We start from the raw sequence: 18,739 nt of genomic DNA, 5'->3' as shown, positions 1-18,739 counted from the left end.
TATTGAACTGAATCTGGAGATTACCCTCAAAATGAAGTAAGATTAAGTGAACAGAAAGTATTACACAACACCAGAATCCGGTAAATTTAGTAGCGGCTGACCAAAGTACAGTTATCTTCCATTATTTTCGAAGGAAAAAAAACAATAAAAAAGGCAAATCATATAAAAAATAAATAGCATCTACAATCAGTACACACACCATGAATTTCATGAAAATAACATAAAATACACCATGAATTTTATTCACAGAAGTTTTTTAAACATTATGTGCAGATTCGTGACATCCAGGGTTAGCATTGTATTCACTACATTGTTGCCCATCTACAGTACACGATTTCGTTTTACATTGCACGAGGCGACTTCCAAGTCACCAATGAAGAAGAGGATGTTGTCAAGAATGCTTGAGCATGTTTCCTTAACTTCCTGGGATCTTTCCGGAATGGACGCTCTTTTAAGATTGGAGGGACCACTTGAAATCTTCGTAGCATTCCTTAAACCCAAATATCATTGGATTATGCCTTGCCGAACAAGATAATAATCACTGCCTTCTCTAAATATCTTCAGTACCCTGGTAAAAAAACTACATTCAGCTTCATGCATCAAAAGCACCAAAAATAAATATAACAACGTGTTCTCTTAGCTTCATGGGTGCTAACCCGAGTAAGATTTTGAGTTATGGCACAAATATGAACAAGCGCAGTTTTTTTGGAAGAACTAAAGATTCCACTATGCACATAAGTGTCTCCTGCTGGAGACATAGTTGTTTTTTTTCCCCAAGATAACCGATGAACTACCAACTATTGAAAATGAGAAACTATTAACTAAACCATTGAAAATGATAGAAATTTGAAATTGTAATTGCTGATTGAGAAAAGAAAACAATCTAGGAAACATGGTTTTAACTTACAGTCCGACACGATCACAGCGATCTCGAACTTCATAGACACCTTTCCATGATCTGTGATCAAAGGGGCATAGAATGCGGCATGTCCTTCTCCCCGTCTCTCCTTGAATAGGTTGCACCACAAAATGTTGTCACAGGCTAGTAGTTTCCAATACCAGCAAACTAAGAGCACAACAACGAATAACTGGATTGTTTTTAGTTTTTACACAAATAAAGAAACAGTGACTAATTGACTTGAAACAATTTATCAGGGTTTAAGTTTTTAACAAATAATTATTTTACAGAAATTGGGTTCTATCTTAGCCAAGATTTTAGTGAGTTCAAAATTTCAAATAGCTTAGACGACTTAAACAATATTTCAATCATTCAAATTTCAATTATGTTTGCCATACATCCAGTTTAAAATATATTTATTAAACATTATCAAATGAATTAAACAAATTAAAAAAATGAAGAAAGCATACCATAATTGCAATTGCTTGATAATCACTAAGTTTAATCCCCCTAAAAAGTTTGATAAACAAATTGGTTCTTCAAATTTTTGATCAAATTTGCTGGAGAGAAGAAGGGTTGCTGGAGAAGAAGTCGACCAAAATTTTGGATTTGAGATTTTGGTACGACATGACCGATATACCCCCACTTGTTTTTGTATTAGGCCAAAGGTTTTTAGCTTTTAGATCATTTAAGATCATGACGTAATCCGACGGTTCAGGAGGGGTGTGAGATAAGGGTGGCACTATAGCCTAACCGATATATATATATATATGGGGTGGGATAGAGGCACAGTCACTGTAGCCACATTCTAGACACAGTCGATCTGATCCACCGATCTGTTTCGATATAGTCTATTCTCGTCCTTTGGATATTTTTTAGAGTTCTGAAAATCAAAACAGCTCAGTATCAAAATCGATAATCTTACGAAGGGTTTTCTCTCTCCTTCTCTCTCCCCAATTTGCTCGAGATTCAAACCAACCCCTCCAAATTCAACACCTCCAACACAAACTCAAACAACGAATCTGGCATGTGTGCTTCTCCATCCATCTCGCATCCACCAACAAACTTGAAATAGGAAAATAATTGAAAACCCTCACTCTCTCTCCTCATCTCCTTTAACAGGTTCGTTCATCGCTTTATTTTCATCTCTTCTTGTATATAATTTTCTAATAATAATTACTAAATTCATGTTATTGCAGGTCCTAAGGATGTAATTGCGTGCTTCATAGTGCAGCAGGCAAATTTGTGGGGAGCTATGGTCAGCTACACGATTACTTCTGCTACCAGCATGAGGTACGTGAATTACACTAGCTAGATCGTTGATCTGTTACTACAATAATGACTCGGAGCAACATCCGGATGAACATCAAATGCAACACACATTTTATGCTTAATTTACATGATAGTATTCAATTCAAATGCAACACACATTTTATGCTTCACATGATAGTATTCAATTCAAATGCAACACACTTTAAGGACAAGATACATAGATAAACTGAAAACAACACATGTAAATAACTGAAAGCCTAATATTTATGTCCTCAATTATTTTTTTGAAAATAGGGCAAATAGCGATCATATTGTTTCCACAAGCATGAGACCACGGGGTGTAGCGCTTCAGGGAATTCATTCATGATCATGTTTGGGGCAATCAATATTTTATTATCATAGTTTCCAAACTTGGAAAAGATTACATGGCTTTCAGTTGTGGCTCTTGGTGATGTCATTTGGTTATTCTATTATTAGCTTTTGCTTGTGTATGGCAAAATGGATATCTCATGGCGACATTCGAGGGTCTCTGATGGGAATCATGTCTAGAGAGGATGCTACTCTTTCCTCAGCTTCTAAGACTTGGTCTACATTTCAAGCTCTAGGGAATATTGCTTTTGCATTTACTTATGCTGAGGTCTTGATTGAAATCCAAGTACGTATATGTTATTTTCTAAAGTAAGAACATTCGTATTTCTTGAACCTTTGTCTTTTTCACAAATTATAGAAGTTAAAGTTTTTTGTGCAGGTTGTGATTAGAGTTGGTCTGCGTATTTGTGCAGGTTGAAAAACCGGATGTAGCAGAGGCGTTCCGACTTTTGGAAGTTGCTCAATAACAGTCGGCCACAGATCACGTCACACTGCCATAGGTAAAGTACATTTTCTGATAATATTTAACCCCATATAAATTTATCTCCTACCATACTCTTAAGTGATGTTAATTGTTTTATTTTGCTTCTAATCAGGAACAATAGATATGGATCTCATCACAACTGGAGTTTCAGCAAGTGAAAGGATGAGATGTGAAAATCTGTTGTCAGCAGCTCGAAACATAATAATGGAGAAGATGTAACTTGGAGGACCCTCGACTCATACTTTGGAGGTAATGTAATTGTTCTTTATTTCTGAATCAATAGGACAAGTCATTCTAAACTATTTGAAGATGCTTAAAATGTCGACTCTTCTGCAGTTACTGGAGGAGCTGAAGAAGCAAAGTTCTGCTGAAGCCCACCTTACTGATGTAAGTTATTTATTCATCACGCACACAAACTTGCATATTGTGGTATTAGAAATGCATACTTATGACCTGGCCTTTCATTCTTCTGCAGCTAAGAAATGCTCTTTCAACTCTTGCAAGTGAAGGGTTTATTGTTGTTCAAGCTGACACTATAAAGCAGATATGATGATTGGTTGTGTACCACATGGTGTTGGGCAATTATGAAGCTGCCATATTGGATTCTGTAGTTTCGCTTCAAATAGGGCTTAGATGATGTATAAAAGAAATTGGATTGTTTTCCTTAACTAGTGCAATTGTCTAGCAAGTGTAGTCACTTCAAAGTTCACCTATTCATTCGACTCTTTATCATAGTATGATGACTTCAAGAAAACTTGTGATAGAAAATTGAACTCGGTGGGAATATTTATTTGAGCTTTCTATTTATTTTGTATTTGTACTTGTCAAATTTTGAAGATGTAATTGGGATAAACGAAATACTTCAATAGAACCATAATGACCTTATAACTTGCTACAAAAAAGCAGTAAGTTTAAAAAATGTATTATACCATTATGGGCTTTGTGATAGCATAGTTTCGAACAACGCAACAACATACTATAGTGTAGTGTACTAAGCAAGAATGTCTTGAGAATTTAATTATCATACATCCAACCATTTAGTATTTACACAAGATCATGCACAATGCATGTATAGATCTTTAACCAAAGCATAGTTTATGAACACTGCATAGCTGCTGCGTGTTTAAAGCAAAGCATAGTTTTCAGAAATAAACTATAAAACACCCAGCTATTTACACAAAGATCATGCATCTGTAGATCTTTAGCTGATAACTTCATAATTTATTTGGGAGTGAGCTGAACAGCAGCCACGGTTGAGACCATAGAGTCCACACCACACACGTCGGGCCCCCTGCATATCTTGTAGAAACCATCCTTTTCCCGGTTTGTCCCCGAGGGAATTCATCGGGATCTAGTACGGTTTCTCCTTTAGCCTAATGGGAGCAAAGCCACCGAGCGAATCCCACCAGCAATATTGCATGATCCAACCTCCTCTTAGAACATATGTATGGACATGAGACTCCGCTCAGATGTAATGCAGATGTAAGCTGCATTGATACCCACTGCAATCAAGCATATCACCAAGTTATTAATCCATAGAGCAATATCAGGAAAATGAATGATAAAAAGACATTGGCAGAATTGGCTAACAAACCTGCAAGAGGACCATTTTTCACTAGATTTGCAGCTATTTGCTCTTCATCAATGGAGATAACACTAAAGTTAGATACAGATGCGGCAATCTTTGTCTTATCAAATTTGCATTTACCATCTTTCCCTGTATAAGGATAGTCTTCCTCTCGTTAAATTCCAAACTTGAGCTTACTATCACTTCATCCAGAGAAAATGAAACTACTCAGGGCTAGGTGAAAAGCAACAAAACAATATGCAAAGCTTGTATTTCACCAAATTACAGTCATATGCTAAAATTGTGCTAAAACAGTCGAGCTTAATAGATCGAACTTTAGATGTTCCCCAACATGACACGTTAAATAGTAGTAAAACCACTAACATGACACGTTTACATGTGTTGTTTTCAGTTTATCTATGTATCTTGTCCTTAAAGTGTGTTGCATTTGAATTGAATACTATCATGTGAAGCATAAAATGTGTGTTGCATTTGAATTGAATACTATCATGTAAATTAAGCATAAAATGTGTGTTGCATTTGATGTTCATCCGGATGTTGCTCCGAGTCGTTATTGTAGTAACAGATCAACGATCTAGCTAGTGTAATTCACGCACTCATGCTTTGGTAGCGTGTAATAATCGTGTAGCTGACCATAGCTCCCCACAAATTTGCCTGCTGCACTATGAAGCACGCAATTACATTCTTAGGACCTGCAATAACATGAATTTAGTAATTATTATTAGAAAATTATATACAAGAAGAGATGAAAATAAATCGAGGAACGAACCTATTAAAGGAGACGAGGAGAGAGAGTGAGGGTTTTCAATTATTTTCCTATTTCAAGTTTGTTGGTGGATGCGAGATGGATGGAGAAGCACACATGCCAGATTCGTTGTTTGAGTTTGTGTTGGAGGTGTTGAATTTGGAGGGGTTGGTTTGAATCTGGAGCAAATTGGGGAGAGAGAAGGAGAGAGAAAACCCTTCGTAAGATTATCGATTTTGATACTGAGCTGTTTTGATTTTCAGAACTCTAAAAAATATCCAAAGGACGAGAATAGACTATATCGAAACAGATCGGTGGAACAGATCGACTGTGTCTAGAATGTGGCTACAATGACTGTGCCTCTATCCCACCCCATATATATATATATATATATATATATATATATATATATATATATATATATATATATATATATATATATATATATATATATATATCGCCCTGATCTTAGAAGTACATACTTATTTTAAAGCTAAAATAAGTAACGTAAAGTAAAACATCACCTAGAAACTAAATTCAACTCTAACTTTTTGTGGGTATTACCTTCATACCATAAAGATCATTTCCACAAAATTTGAGCTCATTTGGAAATCTTTATCCTAGTTAAAAATTGTTGTCATCTTTAAAAAGAAATCTAACGCCTCGGAAAATAGTATTTTTGCAATCATCATTTTCCTAAGTTAGAGATTTCCAAATGAGTTGAAAATATATATATATATATATATATATATATATATATATATATATATATATATATATATATATATATATATATATATATATATATATCAGCCCGATCTTAGAAGTACATACTTATTTTAAAGCTAAAATAAGTACGTAAGTAAAACATCACCTAGAAACTAAATTCAACTCTAACTTTTTGTGGGTATTACCTTCATACCATAAAGATCATTTCCACAAAATTTGAGCTCATTTGGAAATCTCTATCCTAGTTAAAAATTGTTGTCATCTTTAAAAAGAAATCTAACGCTCCAGAAAATAGTATTTTTGCAATCATCATTTTCCTAAGTTAGAGATTTCCAAATGAGTTGAAATTTTGAAAAGATGATGTTTATGGTGAGTAGATGATATCCACAAAAAATTAGGTTTGAATTCATTTTTTAGGTAAAGTTTTACTTATTATATATATATATTAGATAAAATCTCGAGTATCTAACTATAAAAGACTCATTGTACTCTTCGGTGTACTCCGTTCCAATCTTATATTATGGGAGTCCGCCATTAAGATAACTGGGCCTTCCTTTTGGAGTGAGTGGCTGTAAGTGTCGGATCCTTAGCCCACGTTTCATGTGACTCTCGCATTCATCTCTTGCACTTTTTCTCTTTGTCTGAGTAGTGTTTCTCTATGGAGTGAGTTTCATTTTTATTTCTTCCTCGTCATTTTGTTTTTTTTCAAAAATGAAACCTATAAAAGTTTTTTTTTTTTTTTTTTAAATAAACATAAACATGTATTAATAAGTCTAGGGAATTTGACTTTAAAAGACCTAAGTTTTTGTACAATACCACCTTTCTGGAGTATAGGCCACAAAATTTTTCAAACTTAAAAAGAGTTTTCAAATTTCGTTTGCGGGTGGTGTATTTTGGTTTTTCATTTCAAAACTTTTTGCCACCCTTTACCTGTCATGTTTATTCCAGTAGAGTTTGTGTTATTTAGTACGTAACAATTTGATTGTGCTTCATATTATCATATTATCTTTATAATATTGTTGTCACAGGTACTACCAATTTTGCCACATTTCTTTGGTAAATTTTTTCCTTATCTCTTTACACTTTGAGGACAAAGCGTTCGACTGTTTGGGGGTCGGATAGAAATATTTGCAAAAATTAGGCACTTTTAGGATGTAAATTACGTACTTTTCTTTATAAAAAAAAGTTTAAAAAATAATAAAAATTATTTACACTATGTGATAACTAAGTTTTGATAATGTAAAAATAGTGTTTCTACAGTATTGAATCATGCATATCAAGTTATTATAATACTCTCTAAACATGTTGATATAGAGGAGCAATCATGTTCTCCACTCTTGCTTGCACGTACTTAATACGAATTTAGACTAACTAAACTAATTCACTAATAAGAGAATAATATTTTAGGCTATGAAAACAGTAAATAAATATGTTAAAACAGTGATTTAAACTATGAGAAAGATAATAGAGAGGAGTAATAATAAATCCACCTAATGATTAGTTTCATGCAAGAATCGAATTATTCATTGAAAAGAGATCGTCTTTAGGTTTTCACGCAATGATCCAACCTAAAGCCTCAAAATTTATCATCCCTAGCAACAACCTACATCTCTATAGTCATTATTACTAGCATGTAGGATTATTACAACCAAATATCTAGACTTAATCATAACAATCCCTAGTTTAGTTTACTATATGCTTATTTTGGAAGTCATACAATAAACTAAATTCATTGAAACACATACACAATTTAAATAATTCTACTTAACAATCTATTCATCATTATGCTTCATAATCACTCCTTCTAATGGGGGGATTAGTCTAATATCATTGGATTAATTAAACTAAGACAATAATGTAAAGACATAATGTACAGACAATAATTGAATATTAAACTAAAGCTTTTTATTGATAGGTTCTAATGGAGGCTACACTACAAACTAATTAATTAACTAAATCTAAACTAAACAAAAGAGGGAGAAAGAGAGAGAACCCTAATTTACAACTAAACTAAAGAGAGGAGTAGCCAAATTTTGTTTAGCCTTAACCCTCTTTATATAGAAGAGGGTTAGGGTTATATTTTCGTGCATGGGCTAAAAATGGAGACTTTGGACCTCTAATGTGAGCCCAAAGTCCATTAGGCTAAGTTAAAAGAGGCCACAACTGCTAGAAATTACTTCAGTACCCTTTTTGTCCACTTTTATAGATTTGATTCGAACAAGGCCAGATCCAATGGAAAGATTATTTCGAGCCCGTCGTTTTGACATAATGTAGGCCCAATTCTGAGGCTCGAGTCTAAAGATACAACTATTTGAATTTCTATTGACTTTTCTATTCTTTTTCTACCCAAATTGACTTTGACTTCCCATCTTTGACTGGGCTTGAAAAAAGCTTTTCTTCATGATTCATGGGCTTTAAACGTAGAATTTCCTCAACAATCATCTTGACTCATTTTCCATGCAAAATAGCGTCTTTAAGCACATAAACAGCTTCAAGACTTAAAATACACAAAAACACGTAAACAATACTAATTCTTATTTATTATAAACATATTTGGCCTAAATGTAATACTATTAAAGGGTTTAAACTACACTTTTGGGTGCTTATCAACCACCCCCAAACAACATTTTGTTTATCCTCAATTAAAGATGAGAAATAAAAACAGATAAGTGGCCAAAAATGTGGTCCTAACTAATCTCATTTCGCAGAGTGCGATTGTATTGACCATATGCAATAAGGCCTTAAACCACTAGGAATTCTATAGTAGATGAGTTATAGCCTCGTGAAAGTTTTTCAAAGAAGATACTCACAAACTTCATTTATACTAAAACTACTAAGAAATAAAAGTAATTGTCCCCTAATTTTATCTAAGATATCTATATATCTCACTAGCAGTTAAACAAGGATCATCAATCTAACTCCTAAATTAATACATGTATAATAATCAAATCATCTTAAGATAAACAACTATACAATGAACTATGCTATGAAACGCAATGGCAGGTCCATTTCTGAAACTTTTGGGTAACGTGCCTAAGTAGGTTCTCACAAGGAATGTGTCAAGACACATAACACTCTGATTTTTCTACTCAAGTTTGCTAACTCCAGTATGCATTGGGCACACATTTCCTCACAATCTCAATGATAATCCAAGGAAGCCGAGGTCGATCAAACACATCTACCACTTACTATCACACTAAATTAATCATAATTGAGATAGAGGTCTTTATTAGGTGATGCGGGGCTGAGGTGATGATTTGAGAAGAAACGGAATGGATATTCAAATAAACAAGTCTAAGATAATAGGGTCTTGAATTACATGTAACTAGAGAAAACCTTGTTCTTACTTTGCTTCTACACTTTGTTTCCATCATTAGCCCTTTGGCTTTTAACTCCTTTGATTATGTTTTTGGAGTTCGAACTTTTTATTTTATTTCTATTTTATTTTTCTTTTCTTTGGATGGGAACTTTATTTTCTTTTTCTATTTTTTTTTTCTTTTGAAGCAACTAACTAATTTTTATTTACACTGGTTTTTCTTTTCTTTTTTCTTCACTCATCCTATTTCTCAGACTTATCTAGATAGGTAGGCTAATTTTATTTTTTATTTTGTTTTATTGGGTAAAGAATTTGTGGTTTATGAAATCGCTAATTAAAAGGCTCAGTGGGGCGACTAGCGGAAAATATACTTAGATTAGAATTTCTGGCTATATCGATCCAAAGAGGGCCTAAATTCTCGCTTAGGATATGGTATGGTGATCAAGTAAGTGGATGTGTGATTTCTCTACTCGGAATTTACTTCTTCTTTGTGTCATCACTCAGATATTTCACTCTTACGAGGCTTTTTAGGCTAGATACTCAAAGAATATGTATTAAGTACTCTAACCTAGGTCTCAAAAAAATATTATCAAGTACAATAAAAGATGCTCTTGCAAGATATTCATGAAAAGATGCAATGACTATTACCTACATATTAATCTAAATTTTAAAAATTAAATCCTAATTCAAGTACTACGTGAGATTTTTAGACTAATATCATCATGGAGAAGGGAACAATACCATTCTCACTACGTGCATAGTATAAACTATTTTTATGATTTTTATATTTTTCTAATTTTTATACGACAATTAATAAGTAATATACAACCTAATATGTTCTTAAATATTTGCAATGTGTTTCTATACCAACCCCCAAACAGAATCATGTTTTGTCCCCAAAGTATGGAATGAAAATAAAGGATAGAGAGTATCATAGAAACGTGCTTGTAAATGGGAGCACCTGTAAAAGAAGGTTAATCTATACTAACATAAATAAATAAAAACATACGCAACTCCTATATGAGTTTCTCCTGGGGATAACATGAAATAATAAATAGTGTTTGGGACATAAGCGGACTTTAACAGAAATAAAATAATATCATACGTTCACAAATCAAACATGCACATATCATGGCTCCTATAGGATTAGATTCTGAAATTCACTGAAATAGTGAAATTTTATGAAATTAAGGTACCTAATTACATTATGCATCCCAATTAAATCAATATTTTGATATTTACACATGTAATTTTAATACGTGAACGTATAATGTGCTAAAATTAAATATACTACCCCCAAACAATTTTAGAGAAGGGGGTTCATGAAATAATTCAATAGCACAATTAAATTATGTAACTAAATAACCTAGAATTCAATAGCATAATTTAGTAGACTCGGCTGGAGTAAACATGAAAGGCAAAGGTGGCAAAAAGTTTTGAAATGAAAGACCAAAATACGGCACCCCCAAACAAAATTTGAAAACCTTTTTTAAGTTTGAAAATTTTTGTGGCCTATACTCCAAAAAGGTAGTATGTTACAAAAAATTGTATAGGTCTTTTAAAGTCAGATTCCCTATACTTAATGTGGGGTCATTTTAAGTCAGATTCCCCAAGACTGTGCATACCCCCAAACAAGCAAGAAACTAGGGTGGCACAAGATGGATGATGCGTGGTCAACTATAAACTAATAGTCGAAAGAGTTGGGGTCTAGCCATAAAAACATGATACTAAATGCACCCCCAAACAGAATGAAGTGGTATAATTGGAAGTAATCATGTAGAAGAATGAATGCAAACTTATTTAACATATCAAAGAACATATGCAAACCATCATGTTGTAGCTGTTTTAAAGAGTTGGAATGAACCAAAAGATGAACTAGTTATATTTTAGGTGAGAAAGGAATGAAGTATGGATCCTAATGTCTTTCATGAGGCTCAGATGATGAAAAATAAGACAAACTAGGTTTCTCAATACACTTAGTCAAAGCGTGGCTCTCAACTTCAGGAATGGTGTATTTATGGGATTATGGGCTAGGCAAAAACTCTTTACCTTGAGGGTTGAAAAAATTATAGAGGATCTCTAAAGCAAAAGGATCAAGTGCAAATTTGAGGTTCCTTTGAAATGGTGTAGGAATTGATGGTTTAGTTATGGTAGATGGTTATAATTTAGGAGGTGGTAACTCAGGTGGATGGTGGTCGGTTGGTGGTTCAGTTGGTTGAGCATTGGCATCACAAAATATGTTGAGAAATTCTTCCTCTATCATAGTTTCATCAAGTTCTTCCTTATATATTTCTTTGTTCTCTTCATCTAGAACTTCAAGAGTGTCCTCAATATTATCATTCGAATTTATTGAGTGGTCATCTAAAACAAGTCCTAAATAGTCGCTTTCAAGAATTTCCTCATCCAGGTAGGGTGTGGAGTCAATACAATGGTTAATGGGAGGGTCGTGGGAAGGTAATGGTTCATGAAATTCAGGGTAGGTCTTAACTAGGTGGAATGGTTTGGTTATGGGAATAGGTTGTTCTACTTGTGTGTCGATCTCTGAAAAGATTGAAAGTTCTATGTTAGGTGAGGGAATCATGGAAATCATATGGGCTAGATTCTGAAGCATAGATTGGGTGATAGCATTTTGTTCCCTACATGTTTGTTCTAAGTTAGTCTTTTGTTCCCTAAATGTTTGTTCTAAGTCAGTCTTTTGTTCCCTAAATATTTGTTCTAAGTTAGTCTTTTGTTCCCTAAATATTTTTGTTGAGTCGGTTATTAGTTGGGAAATTCAGTCGGGGAAGGGTGGCGAACTAGATGGGTGGTTGATTTCTGGCTTGGTGGAAAGGTCTGGCGTAGGTGAGGTTAGCATCAATCTTGTCCGTTCTAGGTTCTGAAGTATTATTTTGTTTTGGGTCATTATTTCGACAAATGTTGTTAGCGGAGGGGAAGCTTGGTTATGTGGTTCTAGTTGGTATGGTGTTTGATAGTCATAGTTATTGGAGAATGGATACGATATGAGTACCTATTGGGATATGGCATTTGAATGACTCTAGTTGATCTCGTAGTGTGATGGGTTACTATGAAAGTTTGAAAATTGAGGCTCATAATTATAATTATATCCTATAGTAGGCCCAAACTCTTGGTATGATGGACACTGAGAAGCCCAATGGTAAAGACTACCACATCATGAACATAGTGAAGGATTTACATAATAACCACATGATTGTTGGTCTACATATTGATAAGCCATATATTGTTTTTAAAGAAATATTCTATGTTAATTAATATACAAAAACTCTAACTATAAATTTCTAGATAGGCAATTATTTATGCGTCTATGAGAACTAATATGGCAGGTTTATGCGTACCAAATCTTAATCTCATGCAAGTTTTAAGTCTAATAGGCAATTCCTCATGAGCATGCAAAAATTAGTCTGATTATTACTAGAAATAGAATCTTCTAATAGTAGAATCGAGGATGTATAGAGGTGATACCTGGAGCGTCCTTGCTACGTGTACGAATAGTGCCTTCAATAGCCTTGAAGCACGTCTACTAAAAACTTTTCAAACGAATGGCCAGGCCACTTAAGAATTGAGGGAGGTTGTCCGTGCGTGCACCAAACCTTAATTAGATAACCCCAATTATTTGAGTTTTCTAGACACCGTAAAGTATGAAATTTTTTTTTATGCAATTACTGGAGTGGTAGGGCATACGAGCATTGCATTGTACTCATGACGTAATATTGCAATTAGTTTAAAAAAAATAAATATATTCTACTTCAAATAGGGTGCGGGCGCGCTAAAAAATAGGCTAAATTAGGAGCAGGTCGCGTTTCGGGTGTGATGCGCAGGCGCACTTAAGAATATGGTAAATTGGGCATGGTCGCACTTAAGAATATGGTAAATTAAGTGTGGGTCGCGCCTAGGGCGTAATGCACAGGGCGCACTGTGTAAAGGCAAATCTAGGGCGTGCGCGCTCGTAAGTTAAAACTAGGGTTTGATTTTTTTAGGGTCAGGTCACGGGAGTGCAGGGAGTTGGAAGCACCACTCGTATACACTCAGGCAGTAGCAGAAAAATTTGAAGAAATTATGAACAGTGTTTTGGTTAGTGAATAGTGAAAATAGTTTTTATAATCTAAACACGCAATACGTAAACAAGCAAGATAGCAAGCGATGCCATTTGATAACTAAGTTTTGATAAGGTAAAACCAGTATTTCTACAATACTAAATCATGCTTATCAAGTTATTATAATACTCTCTAAACATGTTATTATAGAGGAGCAATCGTGTTCTCCACTCTTGCTTGCACGTACTTAATACGAATAAGACTAACTAAACTAATTCACTAATGAGAGAGTAATATTTTAGGCTATGAAAACAGTAAATAAATATGTTAAAACAGTGATTTAAACTATGAGAAAGATACTAGAGAGGAGTAATAAATCCACCTAATGATTAGTTTCATACAAGAATTGAATTATTCATTGAAAAGAGATCGTCTTTAGGTTTTCACGCAATGATCCAACCTAAAGCCTCAAACTTTATCATCCCTAGTAATAACCTACATCTCTATAGTCATTATTACTAGCATGTAGGATTATAACAACCAAATCTCTCGACTTAATCATAACAATCCCTAGTTTAATTTACTATATGCTTATTTTGGAAGTCATACAGTAAATTAAACCCATTGAAACACATGCACAATTTAAATAATTCTACTTAACAATTTATTCCTCATTAGGTTTCATGATCACTTCCTCTAATAGGGGATTAGCCTAATATTATTAGATTAATTAAACTAATACAATAATGTAAAGTCATAATGTGAAGACAAGAATTGAATATTAAACTAAAGCTTTTTATTGATAGGTTATAATGGAGGCTACACTACAGGCTAATTAATTAACTAAACCTAAACTAAACTAAAGAGGGAGAGAAAGAGAGAGAACCCTAATTTACAACTAAACTAAAGAGGTGATAAGAGCCCAAAACTGTAGTTTTAACCCCTTAATAATATTACATTTAGACCAATTATGTTTATAATAAATAGGAGTTAGTACTGTTTACATACTTTTGTATATTTCAGGTCTTTGAGTCAACTATATGCAGAAATATGTCACTTTTGCAAGTTTCAAAGCTGCAAAAGTCAAAGTTAACGCGGGCAGAAATAGATCATAAAAGTCAACAGAACATCCGCAGGTCGTATCTTTGGACTTAAACCTCGGAATTTGGCCTATTATATTTCAAAACGACCGGCTCGGAAAGAGCTTTCTAATGGTCTAAGCCTTGAGTAAATCAAACAGTAAAAGTTGACGAAAAAGTTTTTGCAGTAATTTCTAACAGAGAAACCCTTTCTAGACTTAAGTAATTAGGTTTTTGGTTTGATTTAGTGGCCCAAAACATAGCTCCAAAGCCTATGCACGAAATTTTAAACCTAGCCATGTCCTATATAAAAAAAACTAAAGCAAAACTCTAACTCTCTCCTATCTCTTCTCTTTAGTTTAATCTAGTTTTAAAAGTTTATGTTTTATTAGCCTATCCACCATTAATATAATTCAAGTTATTTCTAATACAAATATTCCTTTAATTATGTCTTATTCTTCTCATTATTTATTCCATGATAGTCTAATGAACCATAGCTAAACCTCCATTAGAGGGGCTTGATTGAAGCTTTGATGAAGACTTGATGTGTTAGTATAGAATAGTTGTATTTAAGAGCTTCAAGTCTAGGGTTTTCTATTTAGCAATAAGTAGTAAAATAAACCTAGGCTAGAGGGTAGTTCATTCACCATGAGAATGGGTTTCAACTTTCTCTCATGCTAATTATTAGTTGGTTAGAGATACCATGAATAATTAGAGATAAAAAGACCTAACCTTTACGTTAAACCTTGTGTGAAAACATAAAGATTAGGGTTGCAACAAACTCTATACTAACATGTTAGGGATTAATCAAGGTTGATTTCAAATCTCCCTAATTCCTTCTTCATATTCACATCTTAATATTTAATTGTTATAGTATAATTTAGTATATATTCAATATTAGTTCTCAAAAGATTAGTTCTATTTTAAATAATTACTCTCATGCAGTTTAATTGTTCATCATTAGTGGAATTAGTTATTATATAAGTAATTAGGAGTGGAACGAATTCTTACTATAGTTTTATTACATGATAATTGATAGTAGAATTTTGATATAAAAATATTGGAAAATATAGTTTACTTTTTCCTAGCCTCTTTAGCTAAGTAGGAGTAAAAGTCTAATTTATATTTTATAAAATGGCGCCGCTGCCATCTTAGTTGTCTTTAGATATAAATTCCCTTAGTTTTTCAATTCTACAAACAGCCCAATTCACCCACCCACCCTACTATTCGCAAGTGTTTGGTTATTTCCGCCACTATTCCTTGATTCCTGACTGTGTTTCTGTTTCCTGAAAACTGGATTCTTCTCCTGGCCTCACGGGAAGTCTACTGGAAATTTTCAAAGTTGTACACTCGGAGCGCGTACGCACCCTATTTACAATATATCTAAGCACGCAAGTGCCCTGCCTTCCAGTAAGCTTGTTTTGTGTTTTCTTTCCAGTTTCAAGGCCAATCCCATTAAGAAATCGCGTGAAAGCCTGTTTCTAAAAAAATTAACAGAGCGCGCACGCACCCTTGTTACTTTATAATTGAGCACTCCCGTGCCCCTCTGAAGAAAGTCTGATTTACACAGGTTAGTTACAGGTCATCTTTTCGTTGGAAATAATTGTTAATTCGGTGTTCCAAGCTTCTACAGGACATTGAGGTTCGTATTAAAGACATTATTCATAAGCGTAGCAAGGAGGCCTTTAGGTTCTCCTCTTTTCACTCCTCGTCTCTTTTGTCAAAGAAGTTTAATTATAGTATATCAGGTTTTTGTTTGACTGTTGTTCGTGTTTCTTTCATATTAGACATAGCCTTGCATGAGATTAAGGTATGGTAAGAGAAAACCATCTAACATTATCTATCATAAACGTCAACGCACACGCCTATCTAGAATATCACACACTACACCTGTATCAATGGCTAAAGAAGTAGAGACTTCTCTCTTTGAATTTTACAAAGCCCTAAATGATGGCCCTAAGTCATGCATCGTTCTTGTAGACCCAATGGGGGATTTTCGAATTCCCCCAAATATTTTTAATTTGTTACCCATTTTTCATGGTTTATACCACGAAAAGCTTTATCAGCATATGCGGAGGATAGAACAAGTTCTCACTACATTCAATCATCTTAATGTAGGTTCTGAAAAAAATTAAAGTGAGGGTGTTTCCTTTCACCCTAGCCGATAAGGCAGCGTCTTGGTTAACTGCCCAAACGCCTAATTTTGTGGACTCAAGGGCCAAACTTGTTCAATTGTTCATGGAACAAATTTACCCACCACTAAAGACAGATGAAATGATTCAAAAGATTCATTTCTTCCACCAGAACCCTCATGAATCCTTTTCAGAGGCTTAGAACTGGTACACTGATCTTCTTATATAGTGTCCACATCATAACCTTGCGAAAGACACGCTTGTTCGTGCCTTTTTCAAGGGGCTTTCACATTATCATAAGGAGGTTCTTGATATAATGAATGTGAGTAGTTTCCTTATAAAGCATCCTCAGAGGCTTATAGGTTCGATGTCTATGTCCTTTGGACACCTTTCTATTGAGGTGAATGTTTTCAAAATGATGCAACAGTTACCCGATACGACTATCGATGGAGAAGTTAGCATGATCGAGAGCTTAGCTCAAGATTATTTCAACAACATGTTTCCACAGAATCAGAAGCACCAATTCCTTTCCTTCAGAAGTTCTGACTTCGACGACGACTCCTACGTAGAGGAAGTCAACGCCCTTTTCGAGTCTACTCCTATCTTAGATCCTTCTATAGCTCCATCTTCCGAGTTTGAAGACCTCTTACCTAAACAAGTCTTTACTACTCAAGACGAAGACCCTCCGAAAGCCTTTCTACCCATTCCTCCCACCCCTGTGATTAAACCTCTTCCTATTGAGTTAAAATATATCCATCTTGATTCGGATGGTAGTCATCCATCCGGTGATCATATCCTCTCAGTTGTCTACTGATAAAGAGGCATGTTTGATTAGGCTGATTAAGGAACATCGTTCCGCGATCGGTTGGTCCCTAGACGACATTAAGGGGATTGATCCTAGCGTATGCACACATTGCATACATTTGGAGGATAATACGAAGACTTCACGCGAACCTCAGCGTCGCTTGAACCCTGCCATGAAAGAGGTGGTTAGGGAAGAAGTCTTACGGTTACTCGATGTGGGTATCATATTGATAGGGTTATATACTAAAAGCATTACTTTTATATTAATTCTAATTCTTTATATTTTGAATGAGAATCATATGGGCAAATGTTATGCATATTATATATGTTATTAGTTATATGCATATTTCTAATACTTTATGTTGTAGATAATATGGTGTGTGGTGACACACAGAAGATCATATCATCAGTACCTTATAAAGTATAAGCAAATGTTCACAACCTAGATGGATTTGGAGAAACCATTGGTACGGTTGTAGTATAATCTGGTATTAGTCTATATTAACTATAGGATTGCACTAGTATACTTTGTGTGTATTGAACAGGACCAAGTAAGGTTGTTTCTCTTTATACTAACTATATAAGAGAACAAACACCTCTGTTATTATGGATGATTGTCCTCTTAATCCAGATATAATAACGGGCACTTACGTGCATTGTACATTGCTTTAAATCATCAATGAGTGAGATTCATTTGTGAATCAACAAACTCGATGGATTGGGTAATGACATTGTATGTAAGGTGTGTTGTTGATTATAGAAGGAATTCGTGACCCGCAAGAAGCCGGGTCGATGATGGCCCCTTGAGGAGCTCATAAGGATTGTTATGTAAACCCTGCAGGTGAATTTTATCCGACATGACAATGAGGTTGAGTGGTACTACTCAAGGATATAAGAAGTTGATTAATGTAGTTGTCAGTAATTTGACTTAATCAACGGGCATTTGATATCTTAAACACGGGGAGATCAACGAGCATATAATATGGAGCCCATAAATACACGTAATTTGGGATTAGGGCAGTAGTGCAACAATGGCCTTTAGTGGAATAAGTCATTTGTTGACAGACTTGGGCCGTGTGTTCTGGGCGAACATGGGAAGCCCAAGCCCGTCAGGAGACCTAACCCTAATTTCTCCTCATGGTCCCTGTTGTAGCCTATATAAAAGAATCCCTTTTCTCTTGGCCGAAATTGATCATATTCAATGAATAAAAAAGAGAGGCAAGGAAAGATAGAAAGAAATGATAAAATGATTAGCTTACCTACGAAATGAA

General features: G+C 34.5%; 1 long non-coding RNA gene across 2 annotated transcripts; it reads left to right on the top strand.

Moving 5' to 3' along the window:
- Positions 1-2,623: 2,623 nt before the first annotated feature.
- LOC147515674 (uncharacterized) lies at positions 2,624-3,837 on the top strand. 2 transcript variants are annotated; one of them, XR_015213491.1, is made up of 5 exons: positions 2,624-2,825; positions 2,953-3,039; positions 3,136-3,272; positions 3,360-3,410; positions 3,499-3,837. It is a non-coding gene; the product is annotated as an uncharacterized LOC147515674 (long non-coding RNA). The 2 variants fall into 2 exon arrangements; XR_015213492.1 differs by having other exon boundaries at positions 2,919-3,039.
- Positions 3,838-18,739: the final 14,902 nt, after the last annotated feature.

This window comes from Coptis chinensis, chromosome 2, assembly GCF_015680905.1.
Source record: "Coptis chinensis isolate HL-2020 chromosome 2, ASM1568090v1, whole genome shotgun sequence".
Lineage (NCBI taxonomy): Eukaryota > Viridiplantae > Streptophyta > Magnoliopsida > Ranunculales > Ranunculaceae > Coptis > Coptis chinensis.
The sequence above is the reverse complement of the archived record's forward strand: the minus strand, read 5'-3'. Positions and strand labels throughout refer to the sequence as shown.